The sequence below is a fragment of the Phyllobates terribilis genome, unplaced genomic scaffold (genome assembly GCF_046119375.1).
Source record: "Phyllobates terribilis strain yellow unplaced genomic scaffold, ASM4611937v1 Scaffold_1__5_contigs__length_1240528914, whole genome shotgun sequence".
Classification (NCBI taxonomy): Eukaryota; Metazoa; Chordata; class Amphibia; order Anura; family Dendrobatidae; genus Phyllobates; species Phyllobates terribilis.
The window spans coordinates 301912628-301937822 of NW_027362761.1; positions in this window are offsets into that span (position 1 = coordinate 301912628).

Genomic DNA, 25195 nt, shown 5'->3' on the forward strand with positions numbered 1-25195 from the left:
CCAGCTCTGAAAAAATATTTGGCCTTCTAGTAGTGTGTGGGACTTTCTCTATTAGTCCATCTATACTGACCTCCATCAGGTTGCAAATTAAAAATAATTTTTTGTCTGCATCTAGCTCTGAAAAAATATTTGGCCTTCTAGCAGTGTGTGGGACTTTCTCTATTAGTCCATCTATACTGACCTCCATCAGGTTGCAAACTGAATATATTTTTTTTCTGCATCTACCTCTGAAAAAATATTGGGCTTCTATCTGTGTGTGGGACTTGTTCTATTAATTTATTTATACAGACCTCCATCAGGTTGCAAACTGAATATAATTTTTTTCTGCATCTACCTCTGAAAAAATATTTGGGCTTCTAGCTGTGTGTGGGACTTGTTCTATTAGTCCATCTATACTGACCTCTATCAGGTTGCAAACTGAAAATAATTTTTTGTCTGCATCTAGCTCTGAAAAAATATTTGGCCTTCTAGCAGTGTGTGGGACTTTCTCTATTAGTCCATTATACTGACCTCCATCAGGTTGCAAATTAAAAATAATTTATATCTGCATCCAGCTCTGAAAAAATATTTGGCCTTCTAGCAGTGTGTGGGACTTTCTCTATTAGTCCATCTATACTGACCTCCATCAGGTTGCAAATTAAAAATAATTTTTATCTGCATCCAGCTCTGAAAAAATATTTGGCCTTCTAGCAGTGTGTGGGACTTTCTCTATTAGTCCATCTATACTGACCTCCATCAGGTTGCAAATTAAAAATAATTTTTTGTCTGCATCTAGCTCTGAAAAAATATTTGGCCTTCTAGCAGTGTGTGGGACTTTCTCTATTAGTCCATCTATACTGACCTCCATCAGGTTGCAAACTGAATATATTTTTTTTCTACATCTACCTCTGAAAAAATATTGGGCTTCTAGCTGTGGGTGGGACATGTTCTATTAATCCATCTATACAGACCTCCATCAGGTTGCAAACTGAATATAATTTTTTTCTGCATCTACCTCTGAAAAAATATTTGGGCTTCTAGCTGTGTGTGGGACTTGTTCTATTAGTCCATCTATACTGACCTCCATCAGGTTGCAAACTGAAAATAATTTTTTGTCTGCATCTAGCTCTGAAAAAATATTTGGCCTTCTAGCAGTGTGTGGGACTTTCTCTATTAGTCCATCTATACTGACCTCCATCAGGTTGCAAATTAAAAATAATTTTTATCTGCATCCAGCTCTGAAAAATTATTTGGGCTTCTAGCTGTGTGTGGGACTTGGTCTATTAGTCCATCTATACTGACCTCCATCAGGTTGCAAACTGAATATAATTTTTTTCTGCATCTAGCTCTGAAAAAATATTTGGCCTTCTAGCAGTGTGTGGGACTTTCTCTATTAGTCCATCTATACTGACCTCCATCAGGTTGCAAATTAAAAATAATTTTTATCTGCATCCAGCTCTGAAAAAATATTTGGCCTTCTAGCAGTGTGTGGGACTTTCTCTATTAGTCCATCTATACTGACCTCCATCAGGTTGCAAATTAAAAATAATTTTTATCTGCATCCAGCTCTGAAAAAATATTTGGCCTTCTAGCAGTGTGTGGGACTTTCTCTATTAGTCCATCTATACTGACCTCCATCAGGTTGCAAATTAAAAATAATTTTTTGTCTGCATCTAGCTCTGAAAAAATATTTGGCCTTCTAGCAGTGTGTGGGACTTTCTCTATTAGTCCATCTATACTGACCTCCATCAGGTTGCAAACTGAATATATTTTTTTTCTGCATCTACCTCTGAAAAAATATTGGGCTTCTATCTGTGTGTGGGACTTGTTCTATTAATTTATTTATACAGACCTCCATCAGGTTGCAAACTGAATATAATTTTTTTCTGCATCTACCTCTGAAAAAATATTTGGGCTTCTAGCTGTGTGTGGGACTTGTTCTATTAGTCCATCTATACTGACCTCTATCAGGTTGCAAACTGAAAATAATTTTTTGTCTGCATCTAGCTCTGAAAAAATATTTGGCCTTCTAGCAGTGTGTGGGACTTTCTCTATTAGTCCATTATACTGACCTCCATCAGGTTGCAAATTAAAAATAATTTATATCTGCATCCAGCTCTGAAAAAATATTTGGCCTTCTAGCAGTGTGTGGGACTTTCTCTATTAGTCCATCTATACTGACCTCCATCAGGTTGCAAATTAAAAATAATTTTTTGTCTGCATCTAGCTCTGAAAAAATATTTGGCCTTCTAGCAGTGTGTGGGACTTTCTCTATTAGTCCATCTATACTGACCTCCATCAGGTTGCAAACTGAATATATTTTTTTTCTACATCTACCTCTGAAAAAATATTGGGCTTCTAGCTGTGGGTGGGACTTGTTCTATTAGTCCATCTATACAGACCTCCATCAGGTTGCAAACTGAATATAATTTTTTTCTGCATCTACCTCTGAAAAAATATTTGGGCTTCTAGCTGTGTGTGGGACTTGTTCTATTAGTCCATCTATACTGACCTCCATCAGGTTGCAAACTGAAAATAATTTTTTGTCTGCATCTAGCTCTGAAAAAATATTTGGCCTTCTAGCAGTGTGTGGGACTTTCTCTATTAGTCCATCTATACTGACCTCCATCAGGTTGCAAATTAAAAATAATTTTTATCTGCATCCAGCTCTGAAAAAATATTTGGCCTTCTAGCAGTGTGTGGGACTTTCTCTATTAGTCCATCTATACTGACCTCCATCAGGTTGCAAACTGAAAATAATTTTTTGTCTGCATCTAGCTCTGAAAAAATATTTGGCCTTCTAGCAGTGTGTGTGGGACTTTCTCTATTAGTCCATCTATACTGACCTCCATCAGGTTGCAAATTAAAAATAATATTTATCTGCATCTACCTCTGAAAAAATATTTGGGCTTCTAGCTGTGTGTGGGACTTGTTCTATTAGTCCATCTATACTGACCTCCATCAGGTTGCAAACTGAATATAATTTTTTTCTGCATCTAGCTCTGAAAAAATATTTGGCCTTCTAGCAGTGTGTGGGACTTTCTCTATTAGTCCATCTATACTGACCTCCATCAGGTTGCAAATTAAAAATAATTTTTATCTGCATCCAGCTCTGAAAAAATATTTGGCCTTCTAGCAGTGTGTGGGACTTTCTCTATTAGTCCATCTATACTGACCTCCATCAGGTTGCAAACTGAATATATTTTTTTTCTGCATCTACCTCTGAAAAAATATTTGGGCTTCTAGCTGTGTGTGGGACTTTCTCTATTAGTCCATCTATACTGACCTCCATCAGGTTGCAAATTGAATATAATTTTTTTCTGCATCTAACCAAGCCAATAGTTTTGGCCTAATACCACAGTTTGGCCACTCAGCTCTGCTCGGTTCCTATCCATTGTTTTTTTGTGCAAACAACTCCAGAGTTGTGAATTAGTTAACCACCAAAATGAGTGGAAAGGGGAATAGGCGTGTTGGGAAGGGGAAAAAAGGTTGTGTCCGTGGGGTAGGTGTTAAAGCAACAGTAACATCTGCAGAAGAAAGACCATCTTCCAGCCAAACTAAAATGTCTACTTCTTTTAGCGGACAATGTGATAAGATCCCTTTCTTACTGCCATGCCAATCGCTACAAATTCCAGATGAGGCACAAAAACAGCAGGTTCTTCAACGGATATCAAGTGCTCCTTTAAGTGGGCTCACCTCCACATCAACTTCAACATCACAAATACTCCAGTCCTCAAAGATGTCACCCCAATCGCACTTGCTTCCTCACAGCTCCCAAATCTCCAGCTGCCCGTCTGAGTATGAGGTAGAACAGATGGTTGAGTCTGCAGAGCTGTTTACTCATACTATAGCCTGGGAATCAGAGGTCGACTCCAGAGCTTCTGTGAATCCAGATGAGGAAATGATCTGCACTGATGCCCAGAATCTTTATGAATCGGATCCAGGACCAGACGCAGAAGGTTCTGACCATAATGTAGACCCTCATTCCCAAACTGTAACTCCTGTTGGTGGAGACAATGAGGAAGACGATGATGAGACTCAAATACCTGATTGGAGCGACAACTTTAGTTTTTTGTCAGGGCAGGAACAGGTTGGCTCTGAGGACGACGGGTGTGATAACGCACAGGGTGATGATGATGAGGTTGGAGATCCCACTTACTGTCAACCCACAGTCAGCCAAGAGATGAGGTCAGCAGAGGAGGTGGAGGAAGATGCTAGTGACGACGAGGTCAGGTTGCGCCTTCCTGGACAGAGACGTAGTACTGGAAGCACGTCAACAACTGCATCCTCAAACACAACTCTGCCTCTCACCACAAGTCGTGGTGGCTCTTCAGGTCGCATGGGTGCTAAGCCTTGCATAGCCTGGGCATTTTTTCAGATCGATAAAGATGACCCAACTCGTGCTATCTGTAACATTTGTCAGCAAAAGCTAAGTAGAGGCCAAAAAATACATAGTTTGAGTACTTCATGCATGAACCGGCACATGGACATGAAGCATAAGTTGCAGTGGGAAGCTCAGTGTGCTACAATGCGGCCTAGCCGGCCGGGCCAACCACCGTCTGCCATATCTTGTGCATCCGCGGCCTCTTCATCCTCTGTGACTGGGGGGACAACAGTCACACCTGTTTTGGGACGCAGACCTGCCACCTCTTTACCCGCAACAGCCAGCGTGATTGGCAGGTCATCATTTTCTTTGGAGGTGGTAACACCAGCTGGTGTTGAGCGCTGTCCGACACCAATAGCACCACCTTTGGATCAAGGCAACCTAACATGTCCGCCTGCATCTTCCTCACAGACCGGCAGTTTGCCGGGGACACCCTTATCAACCCCGTCTAAGCACAATAGCCAGCCCTCGGTCCCTCAGATGTGGACAAGTAAAAGACCATTTCCTCCTAGCCATGAGAAAGCTAAGAGGTTGAATTTCACCGTCTGCAAGCTCTTGGCTACAGAAATGCTGCCTTTCCGCCTGGTGGACACAGAGGATTTTCGAGACCTTATGTCCGTCGCAGTGCCCCAGTACCAGATGCCCAGTCGGCACTACTTCTCAAAGAAAGGTGTGCCTGCGCTCCACCAGCATGTCGCACACAACATCACCGCTTCTTTGAGAAACTCTGTGTGTGACAGGGTGCATTTCACTACAGACACTTGGACGAGTAGGCATGGACAGGGGCGTTACATGTCGCTGACTGGGCACTGGGTAACTATGGTGACAGCAGGACAAGGGGCTGCTGTCCAAGTCTTGCCGTCCCCACGAGTTGTGCGTCAATCCTCTTTATGTCAAAGTTCCTCCACTGCTTCTGCCTCCTCAACCTCCTCTCGGTCTTCCACCTGCACCCAAAGCCTGTCTGGTTATGCCACAAGCTTTCTAACTGCGCAGAAGGGATCCTGCACACCTCCTTACTATGCTGGCAGTAGGGCTCAACGTCATCAGGCGGTTTTTACTTTTAAATGTCTGGGAAATGTGAGTCACACAGCTGAGGAGTTGTGGTCAGCTCTGGAGAACCAATTTCATGAATGGTTGTCTCCACTGGACCTGAAACCAGGGAAGGCCGTGTGCGACAATGCTGCAAACCTGGGTGCGGCCCTTCGCCGGGGCAATGTCACACACGTGCCTTGTATGGCTCACGTGTTGAACCTGGTTGTCCAGCAATTTTTAGCCCACTATCCCAGACTAGATGGCCTTCTGCAGAGGGCACGGTCGCTGTGTGCTCACTTCCGCTGTTCGCATCCCGCAGCTCAGCGACTTACATCTCTACAGAAGTCGTTGGGCCTGCCACTTCACCGGCTAAAATGCGATGTGCCTACCCGGTGGAATTCAACTCTGCACATGTTGCAGCGACTGTGGCAGCACCGACAAGCCCTGGTGCAATACGTTCTGATGTATAGCCTGGGCCAACGAGATCCGGAGGTGGGGCAAATCACGCTGGAGGAGTGGTCTCAGATCAGGGACCTATGCACCCTTCTGCACAGTTTTGAAATGGCGACGAAGATGTTTAGTGCTGACGATGCCATTATCAGCATGACTATTCCAGTGATTTACATGCTGGAGCACATGTTAAACAGAATTCGGAGTCAGGTGGTGGCACAAGAGGAGGTGGAGGAAGTAGAGGAGGAGGAGTTGTATGCGGAAGGGCTAACATCTGCAAGGTCCAGACGGTCGGCAGCACCAAGGCGGCAGGCATGGGAGGGTGGGGGAGATGGTTTTACCAGGGCGCATGGTAGCAGCCAAACTAGTGAGGAAGGTGCAGGAGCCCAGGAAGAAGTGGAGGACGAACTGATGGAAGACTCATCAGATGAGGGAGATTTTGATCACATTTCTGTTGTGCGAGGTTGGGGGGAGAGGACAGAGGAAGGAAGCATGATTGTTACCTCGCCACCAACACAACAGGGACTTGGTGCTCCTGGATGCGCAACACACATGAGTGCCTTCTTGCTGCACTACCTGCAACATGACCCTCGAATTCTGAGAATTAGAAATAATACTGACTACTGGGTTGCCACACTGTAAGATCCCCGGTACAAAAGTAAATTTGCAGAAATTATTCCTGCCATAGAAAGGGATGCACGCATGCAGGAGTATCAGCAGAGACTGTTGCAGAATCTTACATGTGCTTTTCCACAAAACACCAGTGGTGCACGTAGTGAATCTCACAGTTCCAACTTGCCAACCGTGGGACCGTCAAGTGTTCAGCACTCAAACCGTAACAGAACCACAGTATCTGCTGGTAGCATCAATTTTGCAGAATCATTTCACCACTTTTTTAGCCCATCCTTTGCAAGGCCACAGGAGACAAGAAGTCTGACACATAGTCAACGCCTAGAGACGATGGTACAGGAGTATCTCCTAGTAAACATTGAAGCCATGACTGTGTCACTGGACCCTTGCTCTTTTTGGGCTTCCAATCTGGATAAATGGCCGGAGCTAGCCACTTATGCCTTGGAGATCTTGTCATGCCCCGCAGCCAGCGTTCTGTCTGAACGTGTGTTCAGCGCTGCTGGTGGTGTGCTGACAGATAAGCGCACGCAGCTCTCCACTGATAATGTAGACAGACTCACGTTCATAAAGATGAACAAATCATGGATCCGAAATGACTTTTCTACCCCTGTGTCATCCTGGGGAGAGTAAAATCTTGATGATTGGTTAAAATCACCCTACCAACCGTTTTAAGCTTTCAAATTACTAATCATGTTTATCTGTATCTTGACTGGAAAATAATTTGGGCTTTGTAGCAGTGTGCAGCACTGATCCTATTAGCCCATCTATACTAAGCTCCACCAGATTTAAAATTAATAATAATTTTTAGCTGCATCTAGCCCGGAAAATAATTTTGGGGCTCCGAGATGCGCAAGACACATAAGTGCCTTCTTGCTGCACTACCTGCAACATGACCCTCATATTGTCAGAATTCGAAGTAATCATGACTACTGGGTTGCCACACTCTTAGATCCCCCAAACTTTTCGATCAACCTTTTCATTTTAATAAAGACCAAAAAAATGGTCATTTTTGAAATTATAAGCATTAGCGGGTTATTAGAAACTGAAATCAAACAGTTTTCAACTCAAAACTTTATTCTAGGTGATGTTCCATTTTCACATAGGACCCCTTGTTCGAAAGGAGCTTCTGAACTCTCTCGTCCATTGAATTTGTCAGGTTTTGGATGGTTTCTGCTTCAATTGTTTTGCATGAGGACAGAATACCCTCCCAGAGCTGTTGCTTAGATGTTAACTGCCTCCCGCCATCATAGACACTCCTTTTGATGATGCTCCAGAGGTTCTGAATGGGGTAGAGGTCAGGGGAGCATGGGGGTCACACCATAAGTTTGTCCCCTTTTATGCCCATATCAGCCAGAAATGCAGATGTTTTATGTGCAGCATGAGATGGTGCATTATCATGCAAAAAAATGATCTTGCTGTGAAATACATGGTTCTTCTTCTTGAACCATGGCAGGAAGTGCTGTTTGAGAAAATCCACATACATTATGGAGTTCATCTTTAGCGCCTTCAGGGATCCTAAAGGGGCCGACAATCTCTCTCCCCATGATTCCAGCCCAAAACATTACTCCACCTCCTCCTTGTTGGCCCTGTAGCCGTGTTTGCGTGGGGTGTCCATCAACCAGCCATCCTCCACTCCATCCATCTGGACCATCGAGCGCTGCACGGCAATCATCCGTGAACAAAACAGTTTTGAAATCAGTCTTCATGTAATGTTTGGCCCACTGGAGCCGTTTCTGCTTGTGTGAAGTGGATAGAGGAGGTCGACAGGATGGCATATGCACAGCTGCAAACCTCTGAAGGACCCTGCATCTTGTTGTTCGGGGGACGTTGGAGGCACCAGCAGCTTCAAAAACTTGTCTGCTGCTATGACAATGCTTTTTTGCCGCTGCTCTTTTAACCTGACGTAATTGCCTGTAGGAAAGTGTCCTCAATTTGCCCTTATCAGCACGCACACGTGTGTACTGTGAATCAGCTACATACTTCTTGATTGCCAAGACACTTCATCCTGATCATCGCACAATGTTGATTGTAGTCATGCCTTGACCTAAACACTCCACAATTTGTTGCTTCTCAGCAGCCGACACATCCTTTTTCTTTCCCATTTTGGCAGAAAATGTAGGCTGCTTAATAATGTGAGACAGCCTTCTTAAGTAGTCTTGCCTTTCATTGGACACACCTGCCAAACTAATTAGCACAGGTGTCTGCAATTGCTTACATTGATATAAAGAGCCCTGACACACATCACCATCAATGAGTTTAACTGACAAACAAACAAATTCTTCCCTTATCACTCCTAAACACTTTTTGCATAATAATTTGGAACACAGTGTACATGTGCTTTTCCACAAAACACCAGTGGTTCACGTAGTGAATCTTACAGTTCTAACTTGCCAACCGTGGTCTGTATGGAGTTGTTCAATAAAGGGCCCAAAATTAAGATAACATAGATGGGAGAGGTCTCTATGAATAGGAATTCCTAAGTATTTGATACCCTGTGAGGGCCAGGCAAAGGGAAAGTTGGACTGGATGGAATCCTATATGGATTTTGGGGAGGGAGACATCGAGGGCCTCAGACTTCGCTGCATTGATTTTAAAATTTGACCATGCAACAAAGTGATCTATTTCAGCCATAACAGCATGGATGGATATATGTGATTGAGTGATATATACTAGTACATCATCAGCAAATAGAGAGCACTTGTACTCGGTGCCTCCCACCTCAATCCACCTAATATTGGGGTTATGACGAATTGATGAGAGCAGGTGCTCCGTCACTAGGATGTATAAGAGAGGGGACAGAGGACATCCCTGCCTTGTCCCATTGGTGATTGTGAAAGGTGATGAAAATGTTCTGATGCACCCCCTGGGCCTTGGGACACCCGGAGCCGGACCCTTTTTGGTGGATGCTGGTGGTTGTAGTCTTCGTGGCGGCGACCCGCTTCCGTGGCTCAGGGTGGTCAAACCAGTGGCGTAACCATTTATGTGGTTTTGATGTTTAAATGTCCGACTACGCCACCCGTGGATTGCGGTCAGAGTGAACCGCCGCTGCAGGGCAGACCGCTGAGGCTGGTGTTGTGGGTGCAGCAGAGCGTAGCATAACTCCCCACGGGAGGAGTATAGCCTCAGGGCAGTGTATGCGGAGGATGGGGGTGATGGTGCAGGGCAGCAGCAGTAATGACACGGAGTCAGTGATGCAGTCCAGGGCCTTTACTCACAGTTCTTATTATCCAGACCACGTCTGCAGGTAACGGCTGCCCACGTCGTACTGTGCTCACCAGGTGAGGGGCTCAGACAACTCCTAGATAACTTTGGAGCGCTTCACAGGACCCCCTTTGTGTGTCCTTTGTCTGGCCTTTCTTACCAACCCTTCTGTCCGGCTGCCTCGGGCCTCCTCTTGGTAAACTTGGCGCCAGTTTCCCTGACCCTATGTGCTGCCCTCCTAGCGGGTTTAGCGAGGGGCTGCGCCACATAAAATGTCACAGCCTCCGGTTTCTAGCTGAGGGTCGTTTCCTGCCTCCACTAGTTTCGGGGACCGGTCTCCCCCTTTGGCCTGACCCCTCCATGCAGGTGGATTCGGGCGTGCGGTGGCGACTCGCCCGTCCGCACCCCTGGGATCCCTTCATTCCTTGTTCCTGGAGCCTTCTCCGTTCCTTTTCCTTCCTTCTCCCTCTTCCAGGCCTGGGCCTCTGTTACTAGGCCCGCCTCCGGAGCAGAGCTCATGCAGAGCCCCTGCTCCCTGCCACTTCTGCTCAGACTTCTCTGCACTGAACTAAGATGGTTCCCACCTTTTATACTCCCTTCTCAATGCACCCAGGAACTGCTTCCTCCCTGCTCCTGCACTACAGGGTTCCCCTTCCTCAGTGTTCCCTCCCCCCACTCCAGCCAGGGACAGGGACTGTCATGCCCATCTCAGGGGCATATTGGTCGCCCTGCCCCACGGCAATGTGGTGTAATGCATGCAGGTGTCGGGTCCTGATCCACACTCCATCCTTACCTGAGAGTGAGATATCACACCTCTGGGTGAGGTGCAATACCTCTGTTTCAACCGAGCCCTAAGGGTGCTACAGTTCCATTTATCTTCAGCCTAGGTGACGTATTGCGATACAGGGCCGTGATTTTGGCTATAAAAGGGTCCCCTAGACCCCTACCCCAAGCTTTTTAAGAGAATCATATATGGCGTGCCAGGAGACTCTATGGAATGCTTTCTCAGCATCCAACGAGAGTATCTAATTACAAATTTTTAACTGCATCTAGCCCAGGAAATACTTTGTGCCTAGTAGCAGTGTCTGCTAGTCAGCGGATTATCCCGGCTGTTAAGCAAGCTACACCACCTGTAGTTTGGACACTTAATTTTTTCAAAGGAAATGCTTCGGGACCACGGGATACTCAGTGAAGAGCATCAGGAGGCACCCCAAGGCATAGGGGCTGGGACTGGCAGTAGGATGCCTTGCGGTGGACAGCCGAGCTCGATCCTTATAAAAGCTTTTTAACTGCAGCAGCTTTAGTGGACGCTACTGGAGCTGGAATTACGCGGCTGCTGGCATTAGACTTGCCCTCCAATAGATCCTTGTAAATGGATTTAAAGTGTATTCATTCAAATTAGAGAGACAATTTAAATTAAAAAGCTTAGAGCTGCCTCCACCACAGGGGGGCTCGCTCGACCCACCAGTGGACAGGCACCAGTATTGGGAGAGGGGGGCTGGCCGTCAGGGTTCACCGCGGCTCTGGCACAAACCCGGCGACACGGAGGTGGCACGGGCAGGAGCGGACTGAACGTGTCGGCTTCTCACTTTTTGGATTTTAGAAGGGCATGACATGCCTATATCTGTGTCTCCCCCTCCTTTTACTCCTCCACCTCTTTTCTTTTCTCATGACTATATGTACTTGTCACTTTTCCATGTGTTAGTTATGTCTTCTGAGCAGTTTGTCAGCTTTTGGACACCTTTGACGGTGTTTTCTATGTGTTTCTATGTGTTTTTGTTTGCCTGCCATTGGTTTTAACGGTGTTCGAAGGTGTTCGACGAACAGTTCGACGAACAGTTCGGCGAACACACGGGTGTTCGACGAACCGAACCGAACTCGAACACTACGGGGGTGGCTCAACACTAATGGAGAAATTACTTTCTCTGTCTCCTCTGCAGCGGGGCTGCAATTCTCTCATGCAAGAGGATCGAAGCACTGAGCACTGACACTCAGCTCACGCTCGCAGCAGAGTCTGAGCCGAGTGTCATTAGCATATCGCATCCAATGCTCTCATAACGAATGTTATATGCTTGTGTGATACCAGCCAAAAGGTTACACTCTAAAGGAGAGCGAGAATCCTGCAGATCATAAGAGCCAACAATCTTCAAGATGGAGAGAGACTTACCCAGTGTCTTTGGAGATGGAACACGACTCTGCAATACAAACTGTACTAGGCTGGGAACCATTGATATGCGATGGTCAAGGTACGGACCACCACTGTACAAGGTTTGATCTTCCACCAGATGACATAGCTGCAAAGCATTATGGGGAAGCCTGCGTGGCCACGCAAAAATACATACTGTTTTTCTGCCATGTTTTTTTTTGTGAAACATGAATTGAATCTTGTTATGGTTAATTTTTTATATTTAGATACATTATTATTATTTAGGAAAACAATTATAACTATTCTATGTCTGAAATGTTAGTGTAAGACTTGTATTATGGAATGTCTGACTAAGATATACTGGTTTCCTGTGAATTCCCTGATAAGAAGGTTTTAGGTTGGGCCAAGGGAAGTGTGTTATCACTGATTGTCTATTTCGGTTTACTGTTCAGTTGCATGTAAGAAATGTAGTTCCACTTTTTGTCTAGCTAATAAATGTGGTGAGCCTTTGTTGCCACACCAGAAGACTCTACCTGCTGACAATACATGTTTCATGTATTTTGTCTCTCTCCATTCATCAATGAAGTATTTTAATTTGAATCTCACTGGCAATGTGAAGACCCTTTGCTGTCTATTCCAAAGTTCTCCTTAATAACAAAGAGGGTCTCCATAAAAGTACATGGTGCCAAAACCCGGGATTGCCACAATCGGACCTCCTCTGGACCCGTCAACAAGGTAATCTGGGAATCACTGAATAAAATCCGTGGTAAGTATTCCCGTGTATTACTAATAATTCAGTGCTAACTAGAGGGCTCCAGGACGGGTAATTGGTGGTCCTAACAAGACAATCATTTTTTTGAACCCTTGACAGCGATTGAATTTGTGTCTCATTGTGTTTCAATGTGGTTTTTAGATGTATAATTGACAATTGAATGAAGGTTGAATGATAATTGAATGAAGTGATGACTAACCAACTTTGCCCAGAGTGTCGGGATTAGGCACCTCCGCAGTTCTCCTGTATATTTCAGGAGTCGGAGGATTGTTTTATGTTGTTTGTTTTGTCTACGTCATAAATGTCTGGTATGATATTGTAAACTATGAGGATCCTGGAATGTGGGACTGAATGATTTTTGATTAACCAATAAGGGACTACGGTCTCTGCTTGATAAGGGATCCCGTTAGGTGTGTTCCTTCACATGTGGTGGAGAGGAAAATCGGTCCGTAAGAGGATCAGGGCAGTGTGATTGCCTATAACAGAGGAATCCTTCAGGGTAAGGTAGTACTCTGAGGGTATTGAATTCCCCTGTAAATTGATAAGAGCACCCTCAAGAAAGGGGTAACTGAATGCAGTTTTTAGCCCGAATACAGCAGGGGGATTAATATCAGCGATTGTGCAGTGTGCATTGAGTGACTGATGTATTGTTAAGTCATTTTTGATGAATCAGAATTGTAGTCCTCAGTGTCTGTGTTCTTTTTTGTGTAAGCTCAAGAGAGGGAAAATCATAGTAGTTGAAGTTCTTGCTCAGCCTGTATACCCAGACCAGGAAACATATAGTATAAAAAGTAACACTTATTGCAGATATAATTGTCACGCAGTGCCTTTACAAGGTGTAGAAGGAAAACTTTTGAACTGGGTAGTAAAAACACACCACTACGCCCCCACCTGGGTGACTTCCTTTTTTTGTTCCGGAACTAACCCAGTTGATAGAGAAACTGCAGAGGCAGCAATTTAATAATTTCAGATTACCTCAGGAAATGTTATATGATCATGCAGAAATAATTGTAATAGTAGGTGGAGCAGTAGGATTGGTATTGTTATTTGTTTGGTTGTGTGTAAGAATCTCCCTAGCTCACAGGGCTGGAAAATCGGTGTTAGTACTTCCTTAAAGATCTATCTTCCGAGGCTCAGAGGAGACTGGGGCAGGATCAGATCCATCTTTCGAGGATCAGAGGAGACTGGGACGGGATAAAATTTGAGTCTGAGAGGCTCTAGGTGTGCTGAAGAGAGTTCTGCGGTAACTCTGGCACAGTGATTGCAGTCATGGGGACTGGCAACAGTAAGGAATTGATTGACCTAAAGGGCGAGGCCCCAGTTACAGTATGTGAGATAGTGGAGAGACTGAAAGGGAAAGAAGCAGTAGAGGGATGTGAAATAATATTGAGGAAATTTGGTATGGGAAAGTGAGGAAATCTGGAAGAGAAGGAATTGGAGAAATATATCTGCAATTGGGAAGGATGGTTGAAAGATAAAAGCAAACTAGAGCAGGCTAGGATGTGGCTAGAAGTAGCAAAACGTCTCTCAATGAATGAACATAAATCAGAGTAAACCAGGCATGGAAATCTCTATGTAATCTATGATAGTTTGAAAAACTCTCAGACCCCTGTAGTCTCTGTACCTGATGTAAATTCTGCAACCCCTTCAGCACCCCCGCCTTATGCTGGGTCAATGGGATGGACTTGCAGACATTGTGGTCATCAGAATCCCCCTGTGGTTAATTGTTGCAGGTCCTGTGGGTCTTCACACCAAGGGACAACACCCAAGGTGCATCTGAGGGCCACTAGTTGTGTTCAGTTTCAACCTCCTAGGATGGTTGATAATGTTCAGGTACACAATCCCCCCCAAGTATGGCCAATAGAAACATATCAGCCTTGGTCCCCCAGTGAACTTATTGCCATCGCTACCCAGCTCCCTGAAAAAAACCCTTAACATTTAGAATGTGCCTCCAGGGTGTTCAGGAGGCATATCAGGCCACATGGGATGATCTAGTTTCTATCATTCTGCAGAAAGGCAGTGACCCCTTAATTATGACAAGTTTTTTTACTTTGTACTGCCACGAACAGGATGGACATGCGTCTGGTGTCCTTACCCAAGAACATGGTGGTAGGCAGCGCCCTCTAGGGTATTACTCTGTAACTCTAGATCCAGTCATTATGGGGTTTCCTACTTGTGTTAGAGCTGTGGCAGCTGCTTTAGAACTTGTTAAAAAGACAGAGGACATAGTGTTAGGAAGCCCCCTCACACTTAAAGTTCCTCATGCTGTATCTGAAATACTTCAACAGGCTCAGACCCATCACCTCTCAGCTTCAAGGTTGACAAAATATGATGTCTCACGCCTTACACCCCCCATATAACTATCAAACGCTGTAATGTTCTAAATCCAGCTACACTACTTCCAGTGGATTTAGAAAAGGGAGGAAAGTATCAGGATGGGGAAGAGGGAGGCACCATGAGCCAAGACATGAGCCAAGACCTGCCCCTGTTTTTCAAATTAGCAGATGAGGAAGCTCAGTTTGATATGGCATATGAACATTATTGTCAGGCATTGATGGAAGCTGAAATAAAGGGCTTGGCAAATATTACTGATGTACCCTCACTAACCCCTCTGCTGAGCATTTTGTAGATGACTCTAGTTTGGCTCTAGACTAGATGGCTCTAGTTTGTGCAAAACATAACCCTGGTAGGCCACGGAAATGCACACCAAAACCAGATTACCCATTTCAGAGACTGCAGGTGGACTACATACAGCTACCTAAGGTGGGTAATTATGAATACGCCCTGGTATTCATTGACCTTTTCTCTGGGTGGCCAGAAGCTTGGGCGGTGACTAAAGCAAACACAAAAACTACTGCTAAAAATTTGATCAGTGAAGTGGTTTGTAGATATGGGGTGCCCGAAACTATAGAAAAGTGACAGAGGGACCCACCTTACTGGGGAACTAATGAAACAATTCATGGTCACTCTTGGGATAGAACAGGCTTTCCATGTTCCCTATCATCCACAAAGTAGTGGGAAGGTGGAACTCCTCAATGGTACTTTGAAACTAAAAATCCAAAAGTACATGGAAGAAAGACACTTGTCCTGGGTAGATTGTTTGCCCATAGCATTGTATTCAGTGAGGACCACCCCAAGGGGGAGGGAAAAGCTGTCCCCATATGAAATACTGTTTGGTAGTGTCCCTAAGACAGGGTTGTATTTCCCACAGCAGCTGCAGGCCTCCTATGGTTCTCTCACTGAATATGTTCTGGAGTTGCATAAACATTTGACTGTTACTCATAATTGTGTTCTTTCCTCTATCCCAGACCCCAATTGCCTCAGCGGCACTCATATTTTGGTACCAGGAGACTGAGTTGTGGTAAAGAGATATATGAGGAGACCACTGGAGCCCAGATACAGTGAACCTTTCCACTAATGAAGTGAAGACCCTTTGCTGTCTATTCCAAAGTTCTCCTTAATAACAAAGAGGGTCTCCATAACAATCTCAAAGTGTTAAAATTCATGTAAAACTGCAAATTTCAGGACATTTTACTCTAATTCAGTCATCTGCAGATCTATCTGCTTATCTCTACACACCATCAGCAATACATAATATTATCAAAAGATTGAGAGATTCTAGATTCTGGAGAAATCTGTATGCACAAGGGGCAAGGCTAACAATACTGAATGCTCGTAATCAGAGGGGTCTAAGGCGGCATAACATTTAAAACAGGCAAGATTTAGTCTTTCAAATAACTGCATAGGCTCAGGAATACTTCCAGAAAATATTGTTTGTGAACTTAGTTGGCCAAGCACTCCACAAGTGCAAACTAACACTCAAGCAAGCAAAAAAGAAGCCATACAATCCAGAAACACTGCTGTCTTCTTTGGGAAAAAACCTAATTTAAAATGTCCTGAGGCAAAATGGAAACAGTTCTGTGGTCAGATTAATCAAAATTTGAAATTCTTTATGTAAATTACAGATACCATGTCCTGTGAGAGGAACCATCCAACTTGTAAGAATACAAATCAAAAGTCTGTATCTCTGATGGTATGGGGTTGCATTAGCGTCTATAAAATAGGCATTGACAGGCACTCTCAATACATTATGCAGAAGTTTAAGAACAATATATGCTCCAATCCAGACGTCTATCTCAGGGAATGCCTTTCATATTTCAACCATATTTCAACAAGACAATGCTAAACTAAATACTGTATCCATCACAACAGAATATCTTTGCAGATGAAGAGTATGGGCGATGACCTGGCCGCCTGCAGTGCAGACCCTTCACCAATAGAAAACATTTGGCACATTATTAGTGATGAGTAGTGATGGGTGAGCACTAAAATGCTCGGATGCTCAATGCTCGGGTCGAGCAAATTAGAATACTCGGGTGCTCGACCCGAGCAAAGAGCCCAATGTAAGTCTATGGGAAACTCGATTTTTTCAGGCGGTCCCCCCCGGCGCTCTCCAGGGGGCCTAAAAATTGCCCAAATCGATGGGAACAGTGCTCAAATGACATGGGAACAGCATGGGGAAGACTCCTGGAAGCATTTCTGACTCCCAGATCACTGTTGTCAACATTGTCAGAGGTATTATGCCACTTTTACGGACTCACAATAAACATACCAAAATGAATCCAAAATAGTTTTTTCCTGGGAAATAAGTTAAGGAACATCCTTTCCATGGTAATGACTTGTATATAAGGCAAAATAAATAGCTAAAACCAAAAATACTCCTCCACACCTTGTTCACACGTAGCGTTTTTGATGCGTTTTTGCACTTTTGCATTGCTTTCAACCTAGACAGATTGTAACATTTTACAACCTTATCTGGCCATGTGGTCTGTGACACATCATCAGACACATGCATACAGTGCTGAAAAGACATGAGAACAGCATGGGGAAGACCTCTGGAAGCATCTCTGACTCCCAGGTCACTTCCTAAAAGTGTGCCCATCATAAGTGATCCTTCACGCATGCGAAGATGCCTCCCACCATGCACCTGTCATTGCAGACTTGCAACAATCACCGTCCACGACCTTGTCCCAGTGCAGCGTTAAGTTGTCCCTACCCCATTCCTTGGAATGCAACCGCAAGTATGCAGCCAGCCACCCATCCACCCACAGGCTGCAATACTATGCTGCCAAATTTTTGACAGCTGCTTGCACTTGAAATGTGGCCTTATAGGCTCGTGGAGGCAGAAGCTGTCCACAATCTTATGGCGGCAGTGACCGGGTATCCATACTCGGTCCCCAGCCACCACTATTTGTCCCGGTGTCGTCTCCGCCTTCCACAAGCATGGGTCCCAAAACATTACCCGTGCCCTCCCCAGTGAACTTACTGGGAAGGACCACCTACCCACAAACACGTGGTCAAGTGAATGTGGCCAGGGATGGTATGGAGCCAGTCCACAGCTTTTTTTGCTGAGTTGTATTTCACCACAGCCATATTGTTTAGCTTGGTGAAAGGACTTGAGAAGCCATATCTACTCCAGCTATCATTTCTCCCAGAAAGTCCTCGAAAGCTGCTTTCACTTGAAATGTGGCCTTTTAGGCTTGTTGAGGCAGAAGCTTTTCATAACCTCATGCTGGCGGCGGCCGGGTGTCCATACTCGGTCCCCAGTCGCCACTATTTCTCCCGATATCATCTCCGCCTTCCACAAGCACGGGTCCCACAACATTACCCTTGCCTTCCCCAGTGCACTTACTTGGAAGGACCACCTACCCAGAAACACGTGGTCAAGTGAATGTGGCCAGGGACAGTATGGAGCCAGTCCACAGCTATTTTTGCTGAGTTGTATTTCACCACAGCCATATTGTTTAGCTTGGTGAAAGGACTTGGGAAACCATATCTACTCCAGCTGTTATTTCTCTCAGGAAGTCCTCTAAAGTTTCTTTCACTTGAAATGTGGCCTTTTAGGCTCGTGGAGGCGGAAGCTTTAAACCACCTTATTCCAGCAGCGGCCAGGTGTCCATACTCGGTCCCCAGCCGCCACTATTTCTCCCGGTATCGTCTCCACCTTCCACAAGCACGGGTCCCACAACATTACCCGTGCCCCACCCAGTGCACTTACTGGGAAGGACCACCTAACCACAAACACGTGGAAAGGTGAATGTGGCCAGGGACGGTACGGAGCCAGTCCACAGCTTTTTTTGCTGAGAGTTGTATTTCACCACAGCCATATACTTTAGCTAGGTGAAAGGACTGGCATAGAGGGAAGCCGTACCTACTCTGGGTGTCATTTCTTCCAGAAAGTTCTCTAATGCAGCTTGTTGCAGAAGCAATGGCAAACCCGTCCAACATCAACTCGCACTTGTCAGTGGTGCTTTGACACACAAACATCTTTCTTTGTGCATTTAATTGCATGACTACATGGTTGGGGAATGGCATGATTTGCAATGCGGTTTGAGAAATAACATGCATAAGCACGTCTGATCCACATTAAAAAAGCAAACATAGAGTGTCCGGGAACCTTCCCCCACACTTTTCTTAGCCAGGACTGCTTCTTGGCAGGGTTGGACGGTCCCACCAGAGAATCCTCTGGTGTGACCTGGCTTCTACATCAGGAGAGTTCATGATAGCGCTAACTTTGCAGCTGCTTTGGGGCTCTTGAGCGGGGGAGAAAGGTGAGCCCTCAGAATCAAATCCTCTGGTGGGCACAATGTTTTTCAATCTGAAACAGCTTTTCAGTGGGAGTTGTATTTCACCACAGCCATATTCTTTAGCTCGAAGAAAGGACTGGGGTAGAGGGAAACCGTATCTACTCCGGCTGTCAGTTCTCTGTCACCAGGTCCTGCCCATTGTCACACACGACCATGCCTGGCTGTATGTTCAGCGGTGAGAGCCACAGATCAGACAGCTGTGTTACAGCTTTCAACAACTCTACAGTGCTGGGCGGTTTGTCACCTAAGCATTAAGCATGTTATCTTCAGCACAGCCTGTTTCCGCTTGGCCAAGGCAGTGTTGCAGTGCTTTCAGCTTGTGACTGATGTGGTCATTTCGCAGATGAAGGAGGAGGTGCAGGAGCTGAACAATGTGAATACATTGAGGTTACTGTACATTGGCGACTCTGTTTTTTATACTAAAGAAAGATCCTACTGTTTTGTTTTTTTTTACGTTATTTTTTAAGGCAAATGCATTCACCGGGAAATGTCATTTTAACATTTTACAACCTTATCTGACCATGTGGTGTGTGACACATCAGCAGACACATCCTGTTTCATTTATGATGGAGGGACTCTGAAAGTTACAAAGCCTATTTTTATAGGGCCATCAGGCGGCCCTTACTATTCTTAAAAGGTCAGCAGTCAGCCCTCGCTATTGTTACGAGCCATCAGCCGGCTATGCTTTGTTGTTCCATTATTAACAATTGGGTCTCCTATACTGTTATGGCGTATGCAGTGACTGCAAGGGCTGCCCAAAATTTGGACGTAACCCAATACCCCTTTGAAGAGACATAAAGGAGGGTCTCAGTAAAAAAAATGTTCCCATTATAAAGGAGCGGGTCTCCTATAGTGGTAATGCCCATGCTGTGACTGCAAGGGCTGACCAAAATTTGGGGAAAAACCCCACTAGGAAGTTAAAGACACACAGAACAGGGCCACAGTAATGACATGTTTCCATTACAAAGGAGAGGGTCTGCTATACAGTTATAGGGTATGCAGTGATTCCAACGGCTGACCAAGTTTAGTAAAAACCCCACTAATAATTTAAAAACACATAGAGCAGGGCTACAGTAATGAGTACGACATGTTCCCATTAGAAAGGAGAGGGTCTGCTATACAGTTATAGGGTATGCAGTGAGTCCAACGGCTGACCAATTTTAAGAAAAACCCCACTAAGAATTTAAAGACACATAGAGCAGGGCCACAGTAACGACAAATTCCCATTAGAACAGAGAGGGTCTCCCATAGTGTTGGCCTATGCAGTGAATGCAAGGGCTGCCAAAAATTGGGAGGCACTCCAATGTCCCATGTAAGAGACGTACAGGGCCTCATGAAAAAAGGTTCCTATTATTAGGATGTGGGTCTCCCATAGTGTTGGCCTATGCAGTGAATGCAAGGGCTGCCAAAAATTGGGAGGCACTCCAATGCTCCTTGGAAGAGACTTAGAGGGCCTCATAAAAAAAAATTCCCTTTAGAAAGGAGCGGGTCTCCTATACTTGTAATGCCCATGCACTAATTGTATGGGCTGACAAACATTTCACCCTGTGGGGAATACATGAAGATAAAAAAAAAATTTTACGGCCATCATAAACACCCTTTAAAAAAATTATGTGGGTGTTGCATCACGGACCACGGTCAACCTAGTGATATGGTGGTGGAGGATGAGGATGAGGAGAAGGAGGAGGACACGAGAAAATAGCCAAATCAGGAAGCGTATACCCATGTGTGGGTGTGAACAGGTGCATGGGAATACACCTCCAAAAAAAGACACTGGATTTTAGTTTATGTTACACTGCTATCATTCGGTGGTGTTGAGAAATCTGGCCCAGTTCAGCCCTTGTTCATTTTTATAAGAGTCAGCCTGTCAGCATTTTCAGTTGACTGGCAAACGCGCTTATCAGTTATAATTCCACCATCGGCACTAAAAACCCGCTATGATAAAACGCTAGTGATAGGGCAGGCCAGAACCTTCAAGGCGTAGAGAGCCAGTTCATTCCACGTATCCAGCTTGGATACCCAATAATTATAAATCGCAGAAGAATCACGGAGGACGTCGGCAAGGTACTCCCTTAGCCTCTTCCCAAACTTTGCACTCCTTGTGAGAGTCCTGAGGGACTGTGCGATGGGAGGGGCTGAGAACATTCTCCCAGAACTTTGACAGTGTTCCCATGCCTCTGCTGGATTGAAGTTGTGTCTCTCTCGCCTGCAGTGCTTGCTTGTCCAAAGAACTGTGACCTCCGCCGCCAGCGTTTTCAGATGGGAATTTTTTTAAAAATTCCGCCACAAGGGCCTTCTGGTACTGCCCCATTTTTGTAGACGTGTCCGTCTCAGGAATAAGAGATAAAGTTCTCCTTGTAGCGTGGGTCTACAAGTGTCACCAACCAGTAATGACTGTCACCCAAAATTTTGAGAAAGCGAGGGTCATGGGAAAGGCAGCGTAACATAAACTCAGCCATGCGTGCCAGACTGCTAACAGGCAAGTCTTCCGTGTCCTCACCAAGAGGATGTCCGACCATGCTCTTCTCCTCCTCCTCCTCTCTGTCCTCTGGCCATCCACGCTGAACAGACGGTTTGACAGTTATGCAGGTAGTACAGTCTATAGCGCATGAAACTAGCTCCTGTCCTTCCTTCTCCTCCTCCTCTTCCTCTTCCTCATTGTCACCCAATCCACGTTGGAAAGAGATGAGGCTGGGCTGTGTGTAATCACCCTGTATGGATCCTTGCTCCATCTCATCGTGCTCCGCCTGCAATTCATCCTCTTTGATTGTGAGCAGAGAGAGTTTCAGAAAACAGAGAAGCGGGATGGTGATGCTAATTATGGCATCATCGCCGCTCACCATCTTGGTGGAGTCCTCAAAGTTTTTGAGAATGGTACATATGTGTGACATCAATGTCCACTCCTGAGGTCTTATGTGTAGAGTCTGAACTGAATAGTGATGGCCTTGTTGATGCTGGTACTCAACAACTGCCCTCTTCTGCTCACAAATCCTTCCCAAGATTTGCAGTGTAGAGTTCCAACGCATGGGGACATCACATACCAGTCTGTGAGCGGGAAGTTGCAAACGTTGCTAAAACACGGCAAGGGAGGTGAAAGCTGTAGGTGATTTTCTAAAATGGGCACACAGGCAGCATACTTTAACAAGCAGATCCGGCAGCTCTGGGTAGGATTTGAGAAACCACTGAACCATGAAGTTAAGCACATCGGCCAGGCATGGTACGTGTGTGAGCTCGCCTCTCCTCAGAGCCTCTTCCAGGTTCTGGCCATTGTCACACACGATCATGCATGGCTGTAGTTTCAGCGGTGTGAGCCACAGATCTGCCTGCTCCTTCAGAGCTGTCCACAACTCTTCAGCATTGTGCGGTTTGTCACCTATGCATATTAGCTTCAGCAGAGCCTGTTGCCTCTCGGCCGAGACAGTGCTGCAGTGCTTCCAGCTTGTGACTGATGTAGTCATTTTGGAGATGGAGGCTGAAGAGGAGGACGAGGCTGAGGATGATGAGGTGCAGGAGCTGTAGACTGTGGGGGCAACCCTGATTGACCTAGTGCCCGCGATCCTTGGTGTCTGGAGGACGTGTTCCATCCCAAGGTCCGACTTGGTCACGGCTTCCACTATGTTAACCCTGTGTGCCATCAGAAAGATGTACCGTCCCTGCCCACAAGCACTTGTCCACGTGTCCGTGGTTAGGTGGACTTTCCCTGTAACTGCGTTGTTGAGGGCTTCCGTCTCCACGAGCCTAAAAGGCAACATTTCTAGTGCATGCAGTCGGGAAATATGAGAATTTAGCAGTGAGGGGTATGGACAACTGAACGCTGCGCTGGGTCAATGACGTGCTTCCTTATGCTGTTACTTGAGAGTGTGCAATGACAGGTGCAAGGCAGGAGGCATCTTCGCATGCACCATGAACATGGTGTTAGGCGTCGGTCTGGTGCTGGATTTGAAATGGGTCCAGGACCTTCTGTGGTTTCCCATTTCAGTCCAGCCAGGGCAGATGCTGCTCAGCATCACCGTCAGCCCTAACGCCTAGCTGGTCCGCGAGCCTTGTTTATCTCCCAGGTAGTTGTGCCTAGCAATGTTAAGCCTGGGTTGCAGAGTGAGACAGGGCTTGTGGAATCTAAGTCCAGGTTTTGCCGCACTGAGCATGTCCGTGACCTGGCGGCTCATGATTGGTGGGTTGGCACCCACCTGACCCGGTGACCTGGCACCTCCTGATTGGTTCACGGGTAACGTCACCAATAGCGCGTCGGTGGGCAGGGCTTAGTCTTTAAAAGGCCCGCCCACAAAGATGGCGACGCGCTCAGATCATTTGAGCTGGTAGTTTGTGGTGTGCACGCTGAAACTCTTGGGCTCCTCTAAGAGCCATAACTTTATGCAGGCAGGTAGCCATATAGAGCGGGTCTGTTCCGTCCGGTAGCACACCGGCTGAGTGCACGAATACCCGGCGGGTATCTCACCCACATACTAGCGCTGACTGCTATGGCATAGCGCCTGTACCGAAGACAGGGCTACTGCTCCTAGTCCGGTCACACGTCTCCCTGCGGTTCTTGTAGATTATGTGAACCGCTTTAGCGCCAATCCCCTTTGCGTAGCGCCTGTATCAAATACAGGGCTACTGCTGTTCCCGCGGTCGCACGTCTCCCTGCGGTTCTTGGAGATTGTGCGAACCGTCTTACCCTTCCGTGTGCCTTAACACGAAGGGTTAAGATAATTGTTAGGTGCGTCGCCGGTCACTCTCTCCTCCGTGCAGTTAACGGAGATAGAGCGTACCACTTTACCCGGTCCGGTGTGCTGTTAACACGGACGGGTTATCTGTTTAGTTGTCGCTTTTCCTTTCCACCCGGAAAGTGTTCGGCAGCAGTCCATTAGGCTGCATTGCGGACCCCGGGGTCGGTTGCGTTCCATTTAATTAAAGTTGTCTGCAACCGCCCTCCTAACACAGGGGATTGGCTTGCATGCACAACAGCGGAAGAAGCAGTGGTGCCACCTGCTGACACTGTTCCTGGATCTTGGGGTTCAGCCCACAAAGTCGGGTGCTTTGCTGCCATGTGCCTGATCATGCTGGTGGTGGTCAGGCTGCTAGTTTTGCCACCCTGGACCCTGAGACCTGGACCTATTTCTAGAAATATCTAACAGCAGCAGCAGACAGAACTGGAATGGAGCCTATTGTGCTATGTGCAGTGCAGTCTGCTATATACACTGCCTGCCTGCCTATATACACTGCCTGCCTGATATCTCTGCAGATGGATTAGTCCTTAGAAGGACTGTTTGTTGAGATGGATATGTGTCTCTAATATAGTTTGGTACACCTACACTAACTAGAAACAACCAAATCTCTCCCTAGCTCAGCAGCAGCTCTCCCTACACTGTCTGATACCGGAGTGACTGTGACGAGCATGGCAGCTCCAGGTATGATATAGACCTGATGACGGTGTGCGGCCCGCCAATCACTGCAATGCCACAACCAACATGGCTACGGCATTACAATGAGTATCAGGCAATCCCTGCATGTTCATTGGCGCTCTTTAGGGAGGAGACCCGAGCTCCCACCGAGCAATCCCGGAAATACTCGGCAAGCGCTGAGCATCTCGAGCAGTGAGATGCTCGGGCGAACACAGAGCAGTAGCGAGCATGCTCGCTCATCACCAGCATCTCGCGTGCACTCGCTCGCCCTGGATTTAACCTGGCTAGTGTGCAGGACAGCAAGACACCAGTCTCACGAAAACAATAGGACAACTCAAGGAAGGGAAGACAAACAATGGAAAGATAACAACTTAAAATACACTTATCTCTCCAACAGAAAACTTCACCACTGCAATAGCAACGAGCACCACAGCATCTCCAGAGACTGGCTCATTCAAAGAGGTCAGCATAGAATGAACTATAACCGTAGGTCAGCTGATGGATCATGTGGCTATTTAAAGGGATGTGCGAGTGGCACCAACCAACATCAGC